This window comes from Callithrix jacchus, chromosome X (genome assembly GCF_049354715.1).
Source record: "Callithrix jacchus isolate 240 chromosome X, calJac240_pri, whole genome shotgun sequence".
In the NCBI taxonomy this organism is placed as follows: Eukaryota; Metazoa; Chordata; class Mammalia; order Primates; family Cebidae; genus Callithrix; species Callithrix jacchus.
The window spans coordinates 52,623,857-52,644,317 of NC_133524.1; the positions used below are offsets into that span (position 1 = coordinate 52,623,857).

Below are 20,461 nucleotides of genomic sequence, written 5' to 3' on the forward strand. Positions count from 1 at the left end.
TCAGATTGCTGGTCTTTGTGGGGGTGGGACCCGCTGAGCCAGATCACCTGGCTCCCTGTTTTTGGCCCCCTCTTTTTCAGTTGAATGGGTGGCTCTGTCTCCCAGGCCTTCCAGGCGCCAGTTGTGTGAGTTTTGGCCACCCAGAATTGTGTGAGTTTTTGTGCAAAACCCACGGCACTGGCTGAAACAGCCATGCTGAAAACTCGTGGCGCTTTTCAGCCTGGGAATCTAATGGTCAGTGGGTGGTAAAAACTGTAGGAGAGGAGCAGTATCTAAACTGGAGAGCTGGAGTGGATGGAAAAGCCCCCAACGGCCTCTGTTAGGTAGGGAGGGGGGGTCCTCCAGGGATTGCACTTCCCAGGTGAGGCAGTGCCCCACCCTGCCTCTACTCGCTGTTCCTGGGCTACACCCACTGTGCCACCAGTCCCATTGAGATGCACCTGGTACCTCATTTGGGAATGCAGAAATAACTCACCCTCTGCACCACTTTCATGGGGAACGGCATTCCAGAGCTGTTCCTATTTGGCCCATCTTGCTCCACCCCTTTCTTGTTCTTTTTATCCAGGCTTACAATCTCTAACTTTTTACATTTGAGACAGGGTCTCATTCTGTCACCCAGACTGAAGTGCAGTGGTGTTATCATAGCTCACTACAGCCTCGACCTCCTGGGCTCAAGTGATTCTCCCACCTCAGTCCACAGAGGAGCTGAACTAGAGTTGTGCATCACCACACTTGCCTAGAATTTTTTATATTTCTAGAGACAAGGTCTCACTATTTTGCCCGGGATCTTCTTGAACTCCTGGCCTCAAGGGAGCCACCTGCCTTGGCCTCCCAAAGTGCTGGAATTAGAGGGCTGGGATTAGAGGCATGAGTCACCGGGCCCAGCCAAACTCTGACTTGTAATAGACAAGTGTAAGCAGATTAACATGGAAATAGTTTACCTTAAAATTTCAGAATATTTTGATTTATCATATCTGTTTTTTATTGTTTTCCCTGTTTCTTCCCTTCCTTTAGACCAGTTTAACATTTTGTTCTACACCATTTCCATCTCCACTGTTGGCTTACTAGTTACATACCTTTGTCTTCTAGGGATTGCTCTAAGGATTACTATATATATCTCTAAGTCACAGTAAGCTTTCAAGTAATATTACACCACTACAAGTACAGTGCAATATCTTATTTCCCTTTCCTTCCTTCTGTTCTGTACACTTTCGTTGTCCTACATTTTAATTCTACACATGTGAAAAACCTCATATTACATCATCACTATTTGTGCTGTAAGCTGCCAATGACCTTTTAAAGAGATTAAATGTAAGAAAAGCATTCTGATTTAGCCACAATTTTATCACTTCCTCCTCTATTCAGTCCTTTCTGTGGTTCCAAATTTCGTTCTGATATAATTTTCAGTCTGCCTGAAGAACTTCCTTTAATGCATTTTGTAGGGCAGATCTGTTGACAATGAATAATGTCAGCTTTTTGCTTGTTTGCTTGCATGCTTAAAGCTTTTGTTTTACTTTTATGTATTGGAAATTGCTAGAATTGATTAGTGAATCCTTGGTTGTATAGCTTCTGAGAAGAAGTCTACTGCCCTTCTTAAGTTTGTTTTTCTGTATGTAACTTGTCTCTTGTTTTCCTTTCTCCTGGGCATTAGCATTGGTGTTTGAGCCAATCATGTCAGTAGCTGAGCTTGGTATCAGTTGTATTCTCTCCCCAACACACACACCAGGAGTGTTGAGAAACCATCAGGTGATGGTCGAGCAGCTGTTAATTTTTTCTCTAAAGTAATAAGTGGTCACAGCCGGCACTAGGGAAAGGCAGTCTCCCAGTAGATAGAAACCACCTGATACTGATCAGCAGCTTCCCAGTAAGATCTCAGGAGTGGGGAGAAGTAACCCCCGATTCTGGAAGTATGCCAACGTAGAAAACTCCAAGTCAAGTGCTTATGCCACGCATTTGGCCTTTTGAGTTGCCTACTTTGCCCTCTTTCAACTGTACTTTTCTTCCTTTCTCTTGTTTCCTTCCTCACTGCTCTAAAGCTTTCTAATAACCTTTCACTCCTGCTCTGAAACTTGCCTCAGTCTCTCCTTCTGCCTTTTGCCCCTCAGTAGAACTCTTTCTTGTAAGGAGGAAAGCATTGATGTTGCTACAGATCCATATGGATTTGCCACTGGTAACTCGGATACTTCCACCCCTTACAATCCTACTCCTGATGTGGCACTCAGCATGGCATACACAGCTGGGCCACCACAGACTCTCTCCCAGTGGGTGACTGCTGCTGCTCTTGGTGGAGGCAGGGGCTTCCCAGTTTTCCTGCTCAACCTCAGTCTTAGGCAAGTCCTTAATGCTTAACCCTCAGGGGCAGGACGTTCTCAGCATTCCTGTCAGCCTCCCATTGTGTTGGACGAATTCGTTCCTGTTTCACTGGGGTAACTTGTGTGGGAGTTTTGCTTTTCTTGTCCCAAAATATCAGACTTCTGCTTTATATCAGTGTGAGTTAGTGGGATAATCTGGGTTTCCTTCCCTATCTCCAGACTCAAACATCTTTCCTTCCATTTCTCCTTAGACTTTCGTTAGGGACTTATGTTGAGGGAATTTCCTGTCCCTCTTCAATGACTGGTGACATTGCTTCTGCAAGAGAAGATTTCAGTGGTGTATTTACACAATAGAATGTTATTCAGGAGTAAATAGGGATGAGATCCTGCCATTTTCCATAATATGGATGGATGTGGAGGCCATTCTGCCAAGTGAAATAAGCTAGATACAGAAAGAAAAATATTGCATGATCTCACTTATGTGTGCAATCAGAAAGAAAGTGGGGGAGAAAGAGAATAAGAGAGAGAGGGAAAGAAAGAGAAAGAAAGAATGAAAAGAAGGAAGAAAGAAGAGAGAAGAAGGAGAATGAGAGGGAGAAAAAGGTAGAGTATAGGGAGATAGAGAATAAATTGGTGATGAGCCGGGACAGGGGAAGATGGGGGAGGAAATGGGGAGAGGAAGGTCCAAGGATACAAAATCGCAGATATGTAGGATGAACAAGTCTAGAGATCTAGGATACAACAGGATGACTGTTTTTTTTTTTGTTGTTTGTTTCTTTTTTTATTGCATTTTAGGTTTTGGGGTACATGTGCAGAGCATGCAATATAGTTGCATAGGTACACACATGGCAGTGTGTTTTGTTTGCTTTCTCCCCTTCACCCACATTTGGCATTTCTCCCCAGGCTATCCCTCCCCACCTCCCCCTCCCACTGGCCCTCCCCTTTTCCCCCCAATAGACCCCAGTGTTTAGTACTCCCGTCTCTGTGTCCATGTGTTCTCATTTTTCATCACCCGCCTATGAGTGAGAATATGCGGTGTTTCATTTTCTGTTCTTGTGTCAGTTTGCTGAGAATGATGTTCTCCAGATTCATCCATGTCCCTACAAACGACACAATGACTGCTGTTTATGTATTATATTAGGCACTTTGGTTAAATAAGTAGAGGTTAGCTGTTCTTGTCACATAAAAGTCACTGTGAGATGATGCAGTAGGTTAATTTGCTTCACTACAGTAGCCATGTTACTATCTTTATGTATGCCAGAGCATCAAGTTGTTAACCTCAAATATACACAATGAAAATTATATTTTAGAAAAGGGACGAGATTTGGAAGCAATCAAGGTTTCCTGCCACTGAGGATGCCCGCAGGCCTCTGTGGATTCCCTCAGTCTTCCTCATGAATGCCAGATGGAAGTGTGCAGGAAAAGGTTGGCAAGTGAGTGTGGATTCCACTCGTGGAATGTGGAGACTTTCAGGGATTCCAGCTCACACAATTGCCTGAGTTTGGCCTTTATGAGTTTGTTCCATTTTGTTTCCTTCTTACCCCCTCCTACGACTGTCGCTTCTACCACACATGCTCTACCAGAGGTGACACAGTTTGTCTGTCTCATCTCTCCTTAGAGGGCCTAGTCACCCGTTTGTATCAGCTCCCATGGCTGCCTTCTTAGCTCAGCTAATTTATTTCTATTTTTACTTTTTGTAGAATCAGGGTCTCACTATGTTTCCAGGACTGGTCTCAAACCCCAGGCCTCCCAAAGTGCTGGGATTACAGGCATGGGCCACTGTGCTGGGGTTTTTGCTCAGTTTTTAATCAGGTTATCTGTTTTCTTACGGTTGAGTTCCTTACATATTTTGGACTTTCACCCCTTCTCACATGTATGGTTTGCAAGTATATTCTCTCATTCCATAGGTTGTCTTTGTACTGCTGCTTCTTTTGCTGTGCAGAAGTTTTCGAGTTTGAGATAACCTCGTTCATTTACTCTTGCTTTTGTTCACTGTGTTCTGGGTATCGTATCCAAAAAAATCATTGCCCAGACCAATCCCATGAAGTTATCACCCTATGTTTTCTTCTGGTCGTTTCATGGATTGGGGTCTTACATTATAAGATATTAATTCATTTTAAGTTGACTTTTGTATATGGTGAGAGATGAGGATGGATTCTAATTCCTCCCCATGTGGATACACCATTCTCCAAATGCCATTTATTAAAGGATGCCCTTCCCTCACTGTGTGTTCTTGGAACCTCTGTCAAAAACCACTTGACCATAAGTGCATGGATGTACTTCCGGGTTCTCTATTCTGTTCCATTGGACCATGTGTCTATTTTGGGGATGCCCCAGTACTTCAGTTCTTTTTCTGGATTCATATACTCCGATTTTGTTGTCCTTGCTCATCTCTGTCAGTTTTCATGTATTCCTTGGCTTTGCTCTGAATTCTGTCCTTTGGAGAATTGATCTATCATCATACATTTAGGTGTTAGGAGTCATGAGGAGGTAAAAGGATGCTCAATGCACTCTTTCCTCAAAGGGTATGCAATTTTTTTAAGGACACACATAAATTAATTGAAGCTTTTCTGTTTGGTTTTGAGACCATGTCTAGCTTTGTTGCCCAGGCTGGACTGCAGTGGTGTATTGCTACCTCACTGTAGCCTTGAGCTCCTGGACACAAGTGATCCTCTTATCTTGACCTCCCATGGGACTGGGATTACCAGTGTGAACCATCAAAACAAAACAAAAGAAAAACAAGTATGACCCTTCAAATCCAGCCCAGAGACCTGTATATTTATCACTGTAATCTTTTTAATTGCATAATTAAGTTTAATTTCGTCACAATTCTTTCAAGGGAATTGCGTCCGGAGAAGTTCATCCTTTTTAAAACTAAAATACTTATTAAAAAACGGATGCTGGCTGGGCACAGTGGCTCATGTCTGTAATCCCAGCACTTTGGGAGGCTGAGGCAGGCAGATCACTTGAGGTCAGGAGCTCTAGATCAGCCTGGCCAACGTGGTGACACCTCTTCTCTACTAAAACTACAAAAATTAGCCAGGTGTGGAGGTGGGTGCCTGCAATCCCAGCTATTTAGAAGGCTGAGACAGCTAGAATCACTTGAACCTGGGAGGCAGAGGTTGCAGTGAGCTGACTGCACCACTGAACTCCTGCCCCGGTGACCGAGTGAGACTCTATCTAAAAAAAAAAAGAAAGAAAGAAAGAAGATGGATGCTACAAAAATGAAAAAAAGGTTTAAGGCAGATTTAACAACTTGGATTTTAAAAGCACATGAGGAGATAGAGTCATCGTTTGCTCTGATGTGATTATTGTGCATTATATGCCGGTGTCAAAATATTTCATATGCCCATAAATATATACACCTACTCTATACTTGTAAAAATTAAAAATTAAAAAAGTAGACAATTTCCCCATGTTTGGCCTTTACGAATTTGTTACATTTCAGTTCAGAAAAAAAATCTGAAATAAATCAAAGTGAAGAAGGTAATTTTCACTTTTTGAGGGACAAAGTTTCTCTTAATTGTTAACTGCTTAGAGTTACATAATTTAGCCATTGCTAGTTGTATAATGTTTTTATTCCAATTTTAATTTCTAAAAATTTCATTAATTTTGTTATCCAGGGGGTCTGAGGTAGAAAAACAGAGGAGGGAACTGCTTTCATGTCTTAGGCGAGTGCCCACTAAGAGATGTGCTATAGGCTTTTAGTTCCTTCAAGATCATGTAGTAGCTAAACACAGAGAACCCATTAGCAGAAGAATCAATGTCACTGATGCTGCTTTCACAGAAAAAGGACTGGCTCCAGAGTCATGACCATAGACAGGACTAGGAGTTAATAAAAGAGCCAACCTAAGTAAGTTTTGGACCAAAAATCCCACAAAAATGGCCACTTTCTGAACCCGTAAATGATGTTAGATGAGGAAATATTTGGAAGAGGCAAAGGCAAATTTACAACTGACAGACTGCTAAACTGCTTCTCTGAGAAACCGAGTTATCCTTGGGCATTCACACTGACGGACTTTTGCTTCTTGTCTGATGACCGAACACCATGATTCTTTCCCTTTCCTGTAATGATGAAAGAAATAAAGATAAAGATGGTATTGATGTCAGGAAATACTATTAGAGCAAATATTGTAGCCTTCTTTCTCACACAGAAAGCAACATTCCAGTAATTTTATCCAAGAAAATATGAAAACTAGAGTCCTCTCTATCCACCCCTCCACAAATGATACCTAAAAAGGAAAATTGACATAATCAAATGTGATGTTAATAATGAGTGTCAACTTGATTGGATTGAAGGATGCAAATTATTGATCCTGTGTGTGTCTCTGAGGATGCTGCCCAAGGAGATTAACATTTGAGTAAGTGGGCTGGGAAAGGCAGACCCACCCTTAATCTGGATGGGTACCACCTAATCACTTGCCAGTACCACTGGAATACCTACAGCAGGCAGAAAACTATGAAAAGACTAGACCGACCTAGCCTTCCCACCTACATCTTTCTCCCATACTGGAACCTCCCTGCCCTTGAATATCCGACTCCAAGTTCTTCAGTTTTGGGACTCAAAATGGCTTTCCTTGCTCCTCTGCATGCAGACGGTGTGTTTTGGGACCTTGTGATCCTGTGATCTAATACTTAATAAACTCATATATATATATATATACACACACACACATATATATATATATATATATATATATATATATATATATATATATAATGTCCTATTAGTTCTGACCCTCTAGAAAACCCCAACTACTATGCCAAGGAATTGTATTCAAGATAGTACACTGCTATTTATTCTATCAAAGATTTGCAATTGGATATTCTCTCTAAGGGAATTTAATATTGATTTTCTTGACGTGAAATAATATTTTTTCTGATAAAAAATAGTAGATACCTTTTATAGAAACCTGTAAAATATGGAATAGGAGACTAAACACTAACCACCACAGTTTCTCCAGTCTGAGGTAAACAATGTGCTGCACTTCTATCGAGTACCTTTTATAACTGATGCATCTCTTAAATCGTATCCATATGTCAACACATCACATTGTACTCTGTAAATACATATAATAGTTAGTTAAACAGGTTTTAAAGAAGAAAAAATAATGAGTCAACAACCTTGAAATAACATATACACAGAGAAAATAGTCCTTAAATAATATGTAGAGTTCACATTCTTTGCACAGACAAAAAACACCCTTGAAATGAAAAAACCTTTAAGTGGTATGGAAATAGCAAGATAAATAAATAATACAATAAAGTAAAAAATTCGTACTAAAACAATTCAAAGTACAAAGCTATGTAACAGTTATACACTCTAGTAATTTTAGAATGAAAAATAAGTCAAAATTGAGATTAAAATTTTCCCCATCAAAGTAGACAATACTTAATTTTTTTAAAAAAAGGAAAACAGTGAAGCTGATCCTGGAAAACATCATGTTGGTAGGGAAGTTGGATTCCTGTAATTCTTTCTCCCAGGCATGCACAACTACAAAGTAAAGTGACACTGGACTGTTGCGTGAGAGTGGAGTCCAGGAATCGAATGCCCTGCAATGATGTAATTTTCCAAAGCAGTCAATACGTCTTTAAAAGTTCCCAGATGAAGCAACATACCAGCCTCCCTCAGTTATGATTTGTATGTTGTGAGAAATGAGGGTCAAATTTCATTCATTTGCAGGTGGATGTACAATTTCCCCAATACAGTTTATTGAAGGCTGCCCTCCCCTCACTGTCTGTGCTTGGCACCTTTGTCAAAAACCAATAGAGTATAAGTGTGTGGATTTACCTCTGGGCTTAATGATTCTTCATTACTATTTTCTTTCCTGGTGCTGAGCATGTGGAATTTCACCATAACAAATAAACTCATGATAAGAAATCTAACGAATCTGACTTTCTCAGTTACACTCCACTCAAAAACACAAGAGTTTTGCCTGTTTGACTAGCACTTCCATTCCTGGTGAGGATCAGCAAGAGATGAGCTTCTGAGCTTCAGTGACTACCTCCTACCTTGCAGGGTAATTGGAAGAATGAAACAAATTATAGTGGCAATAGTAGTGAAGATAGAATTTAAATACGGCTGAGCTCAATGGCTCATGCTTGTAATCCCAGCACTTTGGGAGGCAGAGACAGAAGGATCGCTTGAGTACAGGAGTTCCAGATTTCGCCTGGGAAATATAGTGGGATGTCCCATCTCTAAAACAATAAGATAAAATAAACCATTAGCCTGGTGTGCTGTCACAGGCCTATACTGCCAGCTACTGGGGAGTGCGACATGGCAGGATCCTGGAGCGCAGGAGTTGCAGGCTGCAGTGATCCATGTTAACGTCACTGCACTCCAACCTGGGCAACAGAGTGAGACCCTGTCTGATAAATAAAAAACAGTATTGAGATAAAGCTAACAGGAATACGGTTATGGGCCAAATTGCATCTGCTCAAAATTCATAGGGTGAAGGCTTAACCCCTAGCGCCTCAGAATGTAACTGTATGTGACATAGGTGGGGTATTTAAAGAGGTAATTAAGTGAAACGGGATCATTAGAGTGGGGCCTACGGCAGTGTGCCTGGTGCCCTTATAAGAAGAGGAAATGGGGACACAGACATGTACAGAGGGAGGACTAAGGCAGACACAGGGAGAAAACAGCCGACTACAGGCAAGGAGGGAGGCCTTAGAAGAAACCAAATCTACTGACACCTGCATCTCAGAGGTGTAGCCTCCAGAATTGTGAGAAAATACATTTCTGTTGTTTAAGCCACCCAGTCAGTGGTAGTTCTTGATGGCAGCCTTAACAACCGACTAGAAATCGTTTCAGTGCCCCTCAGGAGGCAAGCATTATCATGTCTTTTTTATGAGCTAGCACTCCTGCTCCTCCTACTAATATAATGACCACATCATGATGCCTGTATCTGAGCAGCTGAGCAATGATGAGAAAACTTCAAAACCTTCTGAATTGTTTTACCTTAATTCCATAAACACCAGAGAATTTTCTCCCTTTCATGCTCTTCCTACTTCCACTGCTACAGTACTCACAAAATGCCAGAAAACCCTCCTCCACTTGAATGACTTCCCCTAATCCTAGTGATTCATTCAGAGGACATAAGTAATCTGCTGGAAGTCTCAGAGCTTCCCAAACCCAGTCTACCTGTGCCTGCCCTGGCATTCTCTGCTGCCCTCTGCATGTAGTGCTCCTGACTAAAGCCAGGCCCTCAACTCAGCTCAGGATCCTTTAACTCCTACTTTCCCAGGGGCTTTGACCCTGCAATGATCACTCCTGCCCCTGAACCATCAACGGCTCCCTCTGTACTGAATTATGCCCCAAACTAAGGTGGAATTATTCCCCAAGCTACAGGGGAACTCACCTTCTTCCCACGTGTCCCTCTGTAGCTACTAACACATTTATCTGCTGCCCTTCACATCAAAACTGCATGAAATTTACAATTCCAGTTCCTTGGAGCCCATTTTCCAAAATTTTCTAGAACCAGAACAGCCAAAACTATTCTGAACCATAGCTTTGGGGAACGTGCACTGCCTAATATCAAGAGTCACGTTAATTCTATAGTGATCAGGAGAATGTGGTATTGGGGGAGAATCAACAGATCTGAAGAGAATCCAACAATAGACTCACAGACGCGATATACAGGATTTTCAAAAAAGGTGCAAAGGCAATGGAGAAATGTTGTCTTTCAAGTAACTGCTTTGCTTTTCTCCAGCTTCCTGGCCACTACATCCACTGTCTTTTTATCCCCCGGGTCCTTTCCTGTGTTTGTCCTTTGCACTTCTGCAGCTCTTCTGTTCTTAAGTGTCTCTCTGCCTCACCACAGAGTGACAGCCCCCACAGCAAGTACCATGTGTTGTTGATTGGTCATCTCATTTCCAGGATCCCAGATATTTCCTGTAACATTGCAGGTATCAATTCAAAACAGTGCTCTGTTTGGGACTAATTATAGTTCGTGATGTGTTTCCAGGCACCAAACATATGGTCTTTGATTTTGTGCCAAGCACTCTAGGGTAATGGCTCTTCCACGGTGCCCTAGAGGTCCCACATGTCACCACATAGGGTATGTAGGCAAAGTTAGACTGCAGACTAACCTGAGCCTTGGCAGAATACCTTGAATCCCTTTGAAGCAAGGGCAGATAGGCACCATGGTGAGAGCTGCCACAGGTATATTCGCACCAGCTCCCTATATGATTGGAGGCCGACACGAGGCCATTCTTTATCCATTGTCCAAGTTTCAGAAAACAAAACAACAGGTCTTTCTACATGTTAGGGTACAGCTGTGGGGTAAAAAACTGCTCACTGCCTTAGGCTATGGCTGTGGGCTCCTCACAGGCAGAGAGACCCACCATCTGTGCTGCCACTGAGTACCTGCGATTCAGTGTTGTATTGTGGGACTAGGAACATGGTGCCTACACAATGCTGATCTTGCTTCTGCTGTGTCTGCAAGCAATCAACCACTTGGATCCATTTGGGCTCAGTGTCTCCTTATTGGCCAAATCTAGGAATATGTGACTTGGCAAACTAGCAACTGCAGTGGTGATCCTTGTGGCCCTGTTAGCCGTGACAGGGCGGCTTAGTGACTGCTTGAGCACTTGACACACTACTGTGTTGAGTTGTGCGGCATTGCATGGCCAGAATATCGATTTATTCTTCATGGCAGCACACACAGAAAACAAGTTCTCCGCATAGACTATTGACTTAGGTTTGGCCTTGTCATACCTCGGTTATTTGGAAACCCACAATAGAATCAATGCCAAGTCTGACACCAGCTACACTGTTAATTCGTTAACATATTTATTTAAATCAAATCATTTTATGAAGTCAAATGCATTTTAGACGGTAACTCGACATTCCAACTTGAAATTCAACAGCAGTTACCACATACTAGAGATGTAGTTTTAAAGAAATATGAAATGAAAAAGTCTGAAATTTTAAAGGAAAAAAGGAAATCTAAATAGTAAACCAAATGTATCTGCAGAGCAATGCCGACTTGGTATGTTATTTCATTGATTCTTCTTAGCAAGTATGTAGGGTAAATACTGTAATTTTGACTTTAGACATGAGGAAACAGTCCCAAAGGTTGCCAGTAATTTGCCCACCATCTCAAGGCCAGTGTGTGAGAGGCAGGATGGAAACCCATGGCTATTTCATGCCGTAGCCTATAAAGAGACAGTGTAGGTAGGACCCAAGTCACCTTGCTTCAGCAAGTTGTCCTGGTTTCTTTTCCCTTTCTTCTACCTATGCCCTAATTCCTCCATCCAGTTCTACAGCCTAGGGACTTCTCACATATTTTGTAGCAAATTGAATATCCTAACAAAGGAAGCAGATGAAGAGACACACAAGGTGAGGTATGGGGGAAGGGTCAGGGAGCTTCCATGCCCTCTATGGGCATGCTACCCACCATGTGTTCAACTAGTGGGAAGCTCTCTGAAACCTGTCCTTTTCTGTTTTCATGGAGGTTTTCATTATGTAGGTGTGATTGGTTAAACTGTTGGCCTGCCATTGGTGAACAACTTAACCTTCAGCCCTTCTCCCTTCCCTGAAGGTTGGGGGTGGGGCTGAAAGGCCCAACGCTCTTTTTCTCCAACCTAGAGTCTCCATTTCAAAAACAAATAACCTCCTCCTTGGCCTTGAGCCCAAGAGGAACCACCTTAGCGTCCAGAGTAGCTGGGACTACAGCAACACACATACATGCATACAGTCATGCATTTAATCCTTTTTTTTTTTAAGGGGGTCTCTTTGTGTTGCCCAGGCTGGTTTCAACTCCTATGTTCAAGCAATCCTTCTGCCTCAGCATCCCAAAGTGCTGGGATTAGAGGCTTGGGCTGCCACATCAAGCCACAGTTTTCAATAGTATCAAATACCTGGCAATTACATGAACAAAAGATGTGCAAGACTCTGTTGGGAAGGACAGCAAAGTTTTAGTTTTACACGAGGGACAAAAGCCAGAAGCCTAAGAGTCCCCCTTTTGCTTACATTCAGGTAGGCTTCAGTACAGACTTTGATGATAGACGTCCAAGCGTATGCATTAAAGATATTTCTGAAGCACACCGTGCTTTCTAGAGCTACAAGGAAACCGAAAGATAGTCCAAGGCCCGAACACGTTGTGCATAGTTTTACTCAAAATATCACCACCACACAAAATATCTAAGAAACTAACGGAATTTGCAAACAACGTGTAATTTTTTTTGTAAACTCGCTTTTAATGTTTTGGCTTCAAACTCTGGTCTGGATGCTTAGTAAGCTCCTGGAAATAGCCTGAAAAGCATCTTTGGAGAAATCAGTTAATGTCCCATTAGGAACTTCATGCCATATGATGAAAGCCTTGTTTGAATAAAGGAAGAGTGAAGGGGTAGACATTTTGAAGCTGTCATGCCTGGGAGACCATGGATTTCACCATAATATGAAGAAGCATCCGAAGCTGTTGTCTATTTATGAAAAATATGTGTACTCACAGCCTTTAACACTAATCCCCCCAACTACTACAGAGCTGGATCCCGGGATCCCTTAACAACTGTTCTGCTCTGGATACTTTTTGGGGAAAGGTGCAGGCTCATGCTAACGTTAATTTTTGTTTTCTCCTGCAGGCAGGTAGAGATAGGACTCTGTCACTGCCAAAGAGCTTTGCATAGGCCAGAAATCCTGAATGTTTGAATTGCTGTTTCCTCTAAGTGGGAGGAAACTTATCAGCTTCCTGGGCTGGAGCAAAGCCGCAGACCAACCTTAAGTCTTAGATTTAAAAAGGGGGTAAAAATAGCCACATGCATTGGCTCACACCAGTAATCCCAGCATTTTTGGAGTCTGAGGCAGGAGCAACACTTGAGGCCAGCAGTTCAAGACCAGCCTTGGCAACATAGAGAGACCCTTGCTCTACACAATTTAAAGTCATCTGGGCATGGTGGCACGTGCCTGTAGTCCCATCTACTCAGGAAGGTAGGGCAGGAGGATGGATCACTTTAGCTCAGGATTTGGATGTTATGGTGAGCTGTGAGTCCTCCAGTGTACTCCAGCCTGGGCAACAGAGACAAACCCTATCTGAAAGGGGGGAGGGGCATGTGATAACACATTCCAGCCTCCTCCTCAGCTGGGCTGCCACTGCTGCAGCCCCCTTCCAACATTTGAGCCAGGATCTCTGTTGGACACAGTGCTTTAAATCTTTGCATGCTGAATTTACTGCTAGGAGTTTGATGGAAATTTCAACGAGATAGATGCAATCAGGGAACGTTTTAAACTGGCCTTGCCTTTTGTGGCTGTTAACTGTGGATGTATGATATTGATGGAAGGGGTCAGCAGTTTGACTACTTAATGCGGCAGCTACGAGTAAGGGGTTCATCTTTTCCATGCTTCTCACTGGATAAGTGATAGAGACAAAAGGGATGGAGGTTATGTAACCTGATTTTACAATTTTTCCAAATTCAGGATTTCATCCTGACCATTTCTTAAACATGATGAAACTTTTCACTAAATTTATATTATCAGGTGTTTTTCTGAAAATGCTTTTGTCCCTTCGGCATACCACCCTTCCAGGAAAAAAAAAAAAAAAAAAAAAAAAGGCCTGGAGGAAAAACTCAGGACAATTAAAGAGATAAAAACTTTTCATCACAAAATACTTGATGCTGTTTTCAAACAGTTGGAGGAAACAGAAAACCTGGCACATGAGGAGAGGCAAGGGAGGGAAGGATGACATCGGTTTTTCCTGCTTTTCAAAACTGTTCCTAGAAACTCTTCACTTTTCCTCAAGAAATACACCCCATGCAAGCTTTCCAACCTGTTGTGAGCCAGTGTTGAAATCACACCGACCACTGAGCCCACAGTCACCTTGCAGGTATTCAGGGAAATGAATTACCAGTCGAGAGGTTTAAATGTGCAATAACACAACCTAAAAAATAAAAATAAAAAAGGTAGAGTGTGATACGATTGAGTCTACAGAAGTAGTTAAGTTAATTGTACATACAGTAGAAAACCCAGAACCAGAGAAGGGAGTGTTTAATGAAAGCACGTACAAAAATTGGCCGAGATGGGGAAATGACTGGAGCTCATGTGTTTGAATGCAGCCTGAGCAACACAGTAACACCCCACATCTGGAAAAAGAATTAAATACATTAGGCGTATTAATAATACATAAAGTGATAGGGTGCATTTAATTATATATTATTTCAAAAATACATGAGGGAAACACCCATACATGCGAAAGAAGATACAAACACATCTGCACATACAACAGAAGACTTCAACATTCCTCCCAGCAATTGGTAGAAAAAGTGTACAACAAAATCAGGATGCATGTATGCAGAAGGCTTGAACAACTGTATCAACCAACTTGGCCTAAGGGATATTTACAGAACAGCAGAATATACATTCTCCACAAGTACACATGGACTGTGCGCCAAGATAGACCATATTCTGGGCCAAATAAACAAATCTCAACAAGCTCTACAGGAACGAAATGTTATAAAACATATTTGGTGACCACAAAGAATTGAAACAGAAATCAGCTGTAGAAAGATATCTGGAATCCATTAAATATTGGAAATTTAAACAGCGCTTTTAAGTAATGCAGGGATGAAAGAAGAAATTGTAGGGAAAACTTTAAAATGAAAACAGCATGTCAAGAAATTCAAGATGACACCCTAAAGCAGTACAAAGAGGATAATGTATAGCATTCAGTACTTACATCAGAAAGGAAGAAATGTCTCAAGTCTTTTTTCCTCTCCTTCTCTTAATTTTTTCTAAAAAAAAAAAAAGAAGCTCAGCTTTGCCAACGTGCCCTCTGTGCCCAGTGTATAGGATTAGAAACCTATACACTGAATCCGGTACCACCACCATTTTATACTACAATGCTTTATAACTTAAAAGGAAAAAAAGAACTTTCAATAACCCACCTCACTTGAGTATCATAAATAAGTCTGTGTGTCACAGTAGGTTTCTGATTACTTTCAATTTACAAATGATCAGAAATAATTTTTTTCAGTGAAACTATGTCAGAGTTGTGGTTTGAAACCCAATCTAGATTTTGTATCCTTTCCACTACCTATGCTTTAGGGAAACCCTATAAGAAAAAAAAAAAAAAAAGACAAAAGAAATTATATGCACTAAAACCCACAAAGAAATGAAACAAAATGTTTTTACTCAGATAAATCTCACATTTATGGAGATTTCACTGGATAATTCCGTGAAACATTTGTGGAAGAAGTAACATCCATTCTACACAAATTCTTTACGATAATTGAAAAGAGATCACACTTTCAAAGCATTTCACAGAGCCCGCATCGGCCTGGTATCAAAACCAGACAAACATTATAAGAAAATAACATGACAGACTAATATAACTCATGTTCATAAAAGCATAGGTGTATGTTTATGCTATAATTATAGCAGTTTAAAGCTAGGAATATATTAAAACTTTGCAACATCACAGCCAAGTGAGATTTACCCCATGACTTGAACATATATATGTCAGTTTACCAGAGTGATATGGTACAAAATAAGTATGGAAAACTCAATGCAATCCTTATATATCAGCAACAAACAATTGAAAATTGAAAATCAATACCACTCACTATAACAGCAAAAAAAAAAAAAACCCATGAAATATTTAGTGGTAAAATTTAACCAAATACGTGCACGACATTTACTCAGAAACCTAAAAAACACTGCTGTGAAATATTAAAGCTGGCTGAAATTGATGGAGATATATACCACGTTTATGGATTGCAACACTCAAGATTGTGAATATGTCAGTTTCTCCCAAATGAACTATACACTCAGTGTAAACACAATCAAATCCATGCAGCCTTTTGTTCCTATAAATTGGCAAGCTGACCTCAAAATCTATAAGGAAAAGCAAAGGGACTAGAACAGTCTAACAACTTTACAAAGAACAAAGAATGTTGGAGGACTCATTACCTGTTTCCAATACATATTTTATAACTGTGGTAATCAGGACACTGTGATATTGGCATAAGAAAAGAAATAAGCATCCAAAACTAAACCCATGTAGTCATGTTAAATTGATTTTTTCCGTAAAGTCCCAAGATAATTTAGTGAGAAAGGATGTGGTATTCAGAGAGTGATGGTGGAACAATTAGACATTGACATGCAAACAAATGAAACTCAGCCTTTATCTCACACCATATATAAAAGTTAACTCAAAATGCATCTCAGAACTTAAAGTAAAGGCTAATGTTATGACACCTCTAGAAGGCAATGTAGGAGAATCCATGTCATCGTGTCAACAAAGGCAGATAGGTACAAAAAGCAGAAATTATGAAACAGAAAATTCATAAACTTTTAAATTGTTATATACTTATGTTCTATCCTTATCCAGTCATTAGTTACTTTTCCAAGCATTATACAAATCACATGAAGAGGTCATCAGAGTTCTGATTTCCTAGAGAAATTTCCGTTCAAATTTTTCATACCAGCTCACGATGATGAAACACCAGCATTACATTTAGGCTCCACAATACCCTGTAAGGAGAGCTGAATATTCATTATGCTAATAAAATAAGTCCTCCACCTGCCCCACACACTCAGTCCTTGAGTCCCTGAAGAAATGAAGTGAGAATCCAAAGATCATCCAATGGGTCAAAGGTAGTCGTGACATTGTATCTCTACAATGTGCTCCAGGGAAATGTGGGAGCAGTAACAATATTAACGGCAAAACGGTAACAGCTGGAATTGATTCGAAACTGACCATATGCCAGGGACTGTCCTGACAACTGTGCATGTCTTCACACAGTCAGTGCTCTAAACTGCCCCAAGAAGTAGATGAATTTGCTAGCAGTATTTCCATGGGACTAATGGAGAAGGGCGTCACAGAGATGTCAAGTAACTTTCTCAGTGTCGCCCAGCAGTGGGTGGTGGAGCCACAGGTCAGAGGCATCATGAAAAACTCTACTGTGCTGCATAATTGTGTAATCAAGGGTAAGAGCCAAATGCTATTGCAAAATATTTGGAATTTTGCAGCATGAGACTGCACAGGCAAGAGACACTTGATTTCTTCAGTAATATTTAAGAGATGAAGACTTGAAAGGATTGGCCTGGGTATTGTTTGGAGACGGTGCCCTGAGTGCATCATTATTATAACAGGCAGCATGTCAGTGTCAGTCTCCTCACCTGAAGGTCTTGGGTCCGTACATCACAGAACACACCAAACCTGTCCCTTCTACAGCTTCACAAAGGAGAAAGAAACTGTGTAGCAGGGAAAGGAGACTATTCCCCTCCTCTACTAGTTCTCAGACATGTTTCCATGAAAGTTGGAACCCAGGATCCTTTAAAAGTGAAGATTCCACGATTCACACCCTGTGAATCTCATGTAGCATGGGAAGAATGGTGCCCTAGGATCTGGGAACTTACTGGCCAGCCCACGGAACTTTCAGAAGCCTTATTGAATCCCTTAGGTAGCAGGACTGTCTGCAGTATACCCACTCTTCCCAGGACAGACATGAGGTTGACAAGAGTGATATCAGACCACACAAGAACACAGGTAATGACGAACTAGTGTGAGACTCACCGTAAGTGTAGGGCAGAGGGACTTTTGAGAAGGCCTCACAACTCCATCTGGCCTTTCTCCCTGAAGGCGTCAATGTATCTCAAGTCCCTTCTCTTCATGGGTGGTGAATGGAGGGAATGTCAGAAAATAACCTTTTAGATCCCAAAATAGCATGGGCTCCTCTCAGAGACCATTGAACACACAGGATGAGAGGTGATACCAGCTATTCTGCTCCTCCCACAAGCCCTGGATTCTTCCTGACACCATCATGTCCTTCCACAGGAGCTTAGAGCAATGCCGGGACATAGAGCCAATGTCTTGCCTTCACTGACAGACACCTGCCCCTTGCCTACGAAGGTGATCTCCTGTCTCCTCCTTTCAGCTGCCCTTCTTCTGATGGCGTCGGTGATCCCACAGCAGACAGCTGTCCCTGGTAGCCTGAGGACCTAGCCTGGCCCCTTCCTCCTGTGTCCTATCCTGGAGAGGGCTGTCTTCGCTGAGAAAGGCACCAGTCCCAGGATCTCAGAGCCATGAGTACCATAGAAACATCCTGACCATCAATGTCCCATGGCAGTGACTGGCCTTTGAAATGAAGCTTCACCACACACCCGAGCTGGCTCTGAAAGACTTTCTTTTATTTTTGTTTTATTTGGGATGGGGTCTCACTCTGTTGCTCGGCCTGGAGAGCAGCGGACAATTTGTGGCTCACTCCCAAGCTGGAGCAATGCTTCCATCTCAGACTCCCAAGTAGCTGAGAGTACAGGCATGCTCCACCATGCACGGTTGTTTTTAAAATTTTTTGTTGAGACGGGATCTCCCTATGTATCCCAGGCTGGCTTAAGCCCCCATGCCTATCCCTGAACCACTTTTTTTTTTTATCACAGAAAGGAGAACAAGACAGAGGAGGAAGGTGCCTGTAACTGCTCCCGGGAAACATTGTGTCCTCCTCCTTGGTGCCACGTTATTTCCTTTGTAGCGAACGCAATATTCCTATTCTTTTAAGGTAAATAAGAAGTTCGAGGATACTTCTTTTCCATCCTAAACTCGTGGTTTATCACGACAATGTCATAACCTACTTTGGGATATTTTGGGCTTTCCCAAGTGCAGTAGTGTTTGCTGGAATGATTGGTAGGAGCTACTGGCATTTGGGGACTGTTACAGGGAGGCAAACATCTTTTTCCAGTCTTTAATAAACTGGATTTTCCACACATGTCACTTCTCTATAAACCGAGGGAGGCTGGAATGTTGCTTCATCTGGGAAGTCATGAAAGATTTGTTGACTGCTTTGGAAAATCACATGACTGCAGCCCATCCCATTCTTGGATCCCACTCTGACACAACATTCCAGTATCAGTTTTCGCTGTAGCTCTGCATGCCTGGGGGAAACAATGAGGGGAATCCAACTCACCCAGAAACAGCATCTTTTCTGGAATAAGCTTTACCGCACACCCCAGCTGGCCCCAAAGCACTCGCTGTTGTTGCTGTTTCAGACGGGGTCTGTTGCTCAGCCTGGAGTACAGTGGAGAAATCATGGCTGACTGCAGCCCTGACCTCCCAGGCTGAAGGGATCCGTCCATCTCAGCCTCGCAAGTACCTGGGACAACATGCAGGCTCCACCACCCCTGGCCAATTTTCTTTTAGAGGTGGGGTGTCCTTATGTTTCCCAGGCTGATCTGAAACTCTGGGTTCAAGCAATACTCACACCTCGAACTCTCAATGTGCTGGGATTAGAGGCAGGAGCCACCTCGCCAATCCCTGAACCACTTTCTTATCACAGAAAGCCGGACAGAGGAGGAAGGTGCCTGCAAGCCCTCCTGGGGAACACTGTGTCCTTCTCCATGCCACCCTGCTATTTCCTCTGTACCAACTGCAACATTCTTATTCTTTTGATGTAAATAAGAAGTTTGAGGATACTTCTCTTCAATCCTAAACTGTGGTTTATGGCCATAATATCTTCGCCCACTTTGGGGTGTTTTGGAAATTTCTACATTGATGGAATGCAAGTAGCAGGAGCTACTTCCATTTGGGGACTGAGTGCTATAGGCAGGCAAATGTCTTTTTCCAGAGTCTTCAATAAACTGGAGTTTCTATACATGTCACTCCCTGTAAACGGAGGGAGGCCCGTATGTTGCTTCATCTGGGAAATTATAAAGCCTTATTGACTACTTTGGAAATCACACCAATTCAGGGCATTCCATTCGTGGATTCCCCTCCATCACAACATTCCACCATCAGTTTGCTTTGTATCTGTGAATTCCTGGGGAAAACAGAATAAGGGGAATCCAAGTGATCCACAAATGTGCTCACTTCCAGGATAAGCTGTTAGTTGACGGGGAAACTTAAGTGGGAGGTGTTGGTAATGTGATCTCTCATAAGTTGGTGAACACACTGGCTGTGCCCATAGTTATTATTGCTGTTACAGATGTATCTCCCTCATCAGGCTCCCAGGTCCTTCCTGGAAGTTTGGAAAAAATACCCAGTGGATCTCTGTGTCCTCGGGTTGGAACAGAAAACCTCACATACAGAAGGAGGGCAGGGAACACTTGTGGAACTGTAGTGGTCTCTACATTGTTCGATGGCAAAACCCTGAGTTACAGTGATGAGCAACATGGATGTCAGTGGATGTGAGGGGAATGCCACAATCCTCTGCATCAC

General features: G+C 42.1%; 1 long non-coding RNA gene across 1 annotated transcript; it reads right to left on the reverse strand.

Moving 5' to 3' along the window:
* Positions 1-3,283: 3,283 nt before the first annotated feature.
* LOC144581017 (uncharacterized) lies at positions 3,284-15,076 on the reverse strand. The gene is made up of 3 exons (XR_013531504.1): positions 14,987-15,076; positions 7,314-7,372; positions 3,284-6,377 (listed from the first exon to the last, which is right to left on the reverse strand). It is a non-coding gene; the product is annotated as an uncharacterized LOC144581017 (long non-coding RNA).
* Between the last annotated feature and the right edge of the window lie 5,385 nt (positions 15,077-20,461).